Genomic DNA, 5,174 nt, shown 5'->3' with positions numbered 1-5,174 from the left:
ACTCTTTGCCGCAGAAGGCTGTGGGGGCCAGGTCATTGAATGTCTTTAAGACAGAGATAGATAGGTTCTTGATTAATGAGGGGATCAGGGGTTATGGGGAAAAGGCAGAGGATGAGAAAAATTTCAGCTGTGATTGAATGGCGGAGCAGACTCAATGGGCCGAGTGGCCTAATTCTGCTCCTGGGTCTTATATCTTAGGTCTCATCTCAGCTTTAAATCTATTTGATTTGATTTATTATTGTCACATGTATTAGTATACAGTTCATAGAGAAGGGAAGGAGAGAGTGCAGAATGTAGTGTTACAATCATAGCTAGGGTGTAGGGAAAGATCAGCTTAATGCGAGGTAGGTCCATTCAAAGGTCTACCCCCTCTCAACCTACACCTGTGACCTCTTGTTCTAGACTGCCCCATAAGAGGAGACATTTGGTCTACATTTATCAATCTCTTAAAATTTGATATACTTTGATCAGATCCATCTCATCCTTCTAAACTCCAGCGACTATAAGCCCAGCGGCGATCATCAGGTAATTTCTAGGGTCCGTGGGTTTTCTTGACCTACCCCTGCGCATTTACAATCACGGGGAGGTGCTGGCCTAGTGGTATTATTGCTCGATCATTAATCCAGAAACTCAGCTAATTTCTAGGGACCTGGGTTCAAATCCTGCTACGGTCATCAGTAGATTTTTCATTCCAGATATTTTTTATTAAATTCAAATTCCACCATCTGCCATGGCAGGATTTATTTGATTTGATTTATTATTGTCACATGTATTAGTGTAGAGAGGAAAGTATTGTTTCTTGCGCGTTCTATAGACAAAGCATACTGTTCATAGAGAAGGAAAGGAGAGGGTGCAGAATGTAGTGTTACAGTCATAGCTAGGGTGTAGAGAAAGATCAACTTAATGCGAGGTAAGTCCATTCAAATGTCTGATGGCAGCAGGGAAGAAGCTGTTAAGTCGGTCGGTACGTGACCTCAGACTTTTGTATCTTCTTCCCAATGGAAGAAGGTGGAAGAGAGAATGTCCGGGGTGTGTGGGGTCCTTAATTACGCTGGCTGCTTTGCCAAAGCAGCAGGAAGTGTAGACAGAGTCGACAGATTTGAACCCAGATCCCCAGAACATTAGCAGAGTTTCTGGATTAATAGTCTAGCGATAATACCACGAGGTCATCGCCTTCACAGGACAGCCTACAAACTGTTGGGAGATTTTATCCATTGGCTCTTACACAAATGTTTCAACCAATGCTTGTCAAGAAAGAGCCTTCTGCTCGGATAGTGTGGGATTTTACCAGATTGCTGCATTAGTTTTTACAGCTGCTCACACTTCAGAGTAGAGTCATTCATTTCACAAAACTCTGAACGCAATCTGTTTAAAACAAATTAACTTGTTTGTTAACCCTATTGGGCAGAGGGGGTGCGGGGTGGGGATGGGGGTTAATCTGAACAATGTAGCATTAACTGAAGAAGTGTTACTGTAAATAGCTGTTTTACATTTCAATCGCTCGGCCTTTAAACTTCTTGCTGGAGGTTCACATGAGAGGCACGTGAGCACGGAACCAATTACAATACTCCTTTTAAACAACTCAAAATTCAATGCTCCTTAATTTATTTAATGAATAATTCATCCCTCTTAAAATCCTACACTTAACAAGTTTCAATTCTGAGAGAGAAAGAGGCAAATAGATATTTATGCTTATCGAACCCTTAAGTGGGACTCTCCACCTGGGGAGGGAAGCAGAAAAGGTCCTGCATAAAAGAGATTTCAACTTGTTGAGACTCTGAATTGGACTTTATTTGATTCAATTGGAATAAAAATACAAAAAAAAAGAGATAGAGTATACACAGAGGGAATGCAGCGGAGGTTCACCAGACTGATTCCTGGGATGGCGGGATTATCCCATGTAGAAAGACTGAGGAGACTAGGTCTGAATTCGTAAAGTTTAGAAGAATGAGAGGTGAAAGGGTGGCACGGTGGTTAGCACAGCTGCCTCGCAGCAGCAGAGATCCGGGTTCGATTCCCGACTTGGATCATTGTCTGCCTGGAGTCTGCACATTCTCCCCATGTCTGCGTGGGTTTCCTCCGGGTGCTCTGCTTTCCTCCCACAGTCCAAAGACGTGTAGGTTAGGTGGATTGGCTATGCTAAATTGCTCTTATTGTTCAAAGATGTGTAGGTTAGAGGGATTGGCTATGCTAAATTGCCCCTTAGTGTCCAAAGATGTGTGGGTTAGGTGGATGAGCTATGCTAAATTGACCCTTAGTGTCCAAAGATGTGCAGGTTAGGTGGATTGGCCATGGTAAATTGCTCCTTAGTGTCCAAAGATGTGTGGGTTAGGGGGATTGGCCAAGCTAAATTGCCCCTTAGTGTCCAAAGATGTAGGTTAGGGGGATTAGCGGGGTAAGTACATGGGGTTATGGAGATAGGATCTGGGTAAGATGCTCTGTCGGAGAGGCAGTGCAGATGATGGACCAAATGGCCTCCTGCAGAGTAGAGATTCTATGATTCAAGTACCAGTTGCATGGCAATGGTGGCATCACATTCTCTGTGCGGAAGCTGTATCTCTGATGATCCAGAGGTATACGTCTCAAGTTGTGTAGTGGAATTTGAACACTCAAATTCATGCAAAATTCCCTCTATCATCGATTTAAATGTGGAAGTATCATCCCAGACCCAACCACTCAGACAATTTTTATCAAATACATTTTTTTTTTACACCTTAAACACTGTATGGTAGCAGTAATATTACGCTTGCATTATTGTTATACCAAAAAAATGATATCCAGGAGGGGTCAGCTAACCAATTGCAGAGCAACATTTGGACCTGGGACCAGGGTGGCACAGTGGTTAGCACTGCTGCCTCACAACGCCAGGGACCTGGGTTCAATTCCCAGCTTGGGTCACTGTCTGTGTGGAGTCTCCTCGTGTCTGCGTGGGTTTCCTCCGGGTGCTCCAGTTTCCTTCCACAGTCCAAAGATGTTCTGGTTAGGCAGATTGGCCAGGCTAAATTGACCCTTAGTGTCGGGATAAATGCGTGGGGTTATGGCTGGGATTGTTGTCGGTGAACTCAATGGGCCGAAGGGCCTCCTTCTGCACTATATGGATTCTATGATTCCAAATAGGTGGCATTAGTCCACAAACCACAGTGACCCAGAAATCAAATCTAGTTTACCAGTTGTATTTGTTGTTGTCTTTTTCTCATAACTTCAGAGTCTGATGCAACACATCACAGGAAGTATGAAATTCTTTTTTAAAAAATTATCAGTCACAAGTAGGCTTACATTAACACTGCAATGAAGTTACTGTGAAAATCCCCGAGTCGCCACACTCTGGTGCCTGTTCGGGTACACTGAGGGAGAATTTAGCACGGCCAGTGCACCTAACCAGCAAGTCCTACAGACTGTGGGAAGAAACTGGAGCACCCGGAGGAAACCCACGCAGACACGGGGAGAACAGGCAGACTCCACCAAAATCCAACAAACATAAGGCAGGAGAAAGGCCAGTGTAACATTCTGGCTGCAGCTAGTCTGCAGGAGCAGTTTGAATGCAGGCATACGGTGACACAAATGAGATAAAAGCAGTCAGCAATGTAACTATAAACCATTGCTGAATTGTAGCACAGCACTGATCACTGCGTGTGTCGGTGAAGATTGGAAACATTAAGCAGAAAGGTCACAGCACCTTCTGCAGGCTGCATGATGGTGGTGCAGTAAGGAGTCTAACAACACCAAGTTAAAGTCCAACAGGTTTATTTGGTAGCAGCTACCAAATAAACCTGTTGGACTTTAACCTGGTGTTGTTAGACTCCTTACTGTGTTTACCCCAGTCCAACGCCGGCATTTCCACATCATGATGGTGGTGCGATAGAGAATATTACGTTTCTCTACATCTTAGCTACCTCCCTTTGGACCTGAACAAAAATCGGGAACTTGAAACAAAATTCATACACTAAAGAATGCAAACAAAAACAGAAAACGCTGGAAATTCTCAGCAGGTCTGACAGCATCTGTGGAGAGAGAATAGAGCCAATGAGCTAGCAGTGCCCCCTCACAGCGCCAGGGGCCCGGGTTCAGTTCTGGCCTCAGGTCACTGCAGAGTCTGCACATTCTACGTGGGATTCCTCCGGGTGCTCTGGTTTCCTCCCACTCTCCAAAGATGTGTGGGTTAAGTGGATTGGCCATGCTTAGTATCAGGGAGACTAGCTTGGGTAAATGCAATGCATGGGGTTATGGGGATAGAGCCTGGGTGGGATTGTAGTCGGTGCAGACTCGATGGGCCAAATGGCCTCCTTCTGCACCGTAGGGATTGTTTTGAGACAGGATGACCCTTCGTCAGAGCTGATTTGAAACGTTGGCTCTATTCTCTCTCCACAGATCCTGTCAGACCCGCTGAGATTTTCCAGCATTTTCTGTTTTTGTTTTAGATTCCAGCATCCACGGTATTTTGCTTTGATCTAAAGTATGCAAAACCTTGTTCCTAGTTTAAAGGTTATTATGTCACAAGTAGGCTTACATTAACATTGCAATGAAGTTACTGTGAAAATCTCCTAGTCGCCACACTCCGGCACCTGTTCGGGGACACCGAGGGAGAATTTAGCATGGCCAATGCATCTAACCAGCACATCTTTCAGACTGTGGGAGGAAACTGGAGCACTCGGAGGAAACCCACGCAGACAACATGAAGACTCCGTACAGACAGTGAACCAAACCGGGAATTGAACCCGGATCCCTGGTGCTGTGAGGCAGCAGTGCTAACCACTGTGCCACCCAGAATCTGTATTGTCAGCCTGCTGTTGACTAAGACTCGAAACTGAATGCTTTCTTTACTCCTCAACTTTCTTCTCTTTTTGAAAGCTTCATTTCCCAACACTTGTCAAACATCCAATTCAAATAAATTCTGAGTAACACTGATACTGTACTCTGAATACACTTGAATGACTACAACTTGTCCCTAATTACATACCACCAACCAGGTAAATTGGCAAGACTCTTTTGGAATTCTACACACTCTGTTTCCTTTAACAATGTTGTGCCAGTGTTGCAATTCAACAAAACACGACAATTTATGTAACTTCTGACAATCCCTATTGTGCATTTCTACATGCGACTTGTAAAAAGTTTTTTTAAAAAGAGCTATGAATAAAATATTCATATTACTGTATTCATAAAATTAACCGAAA

This window comes from Mustelus asterias, chromosome 14 (genome assembly GCF_964213995.1).
Source record: "Mustelus asterias chromosome 14, sMusAst1.hap1.1, whole genome shotgun sequence".
Classification (NCBI taxonomy): domain Eukaryota; kingdom Metazoa; phylum Chordata; class Chondrichthyes; order Carcharhiniformes; family Triakidae; genus Mustelus; species Mustelus asterias.
Note: the sequence above shows the minus strand (reverse complement) of the source record.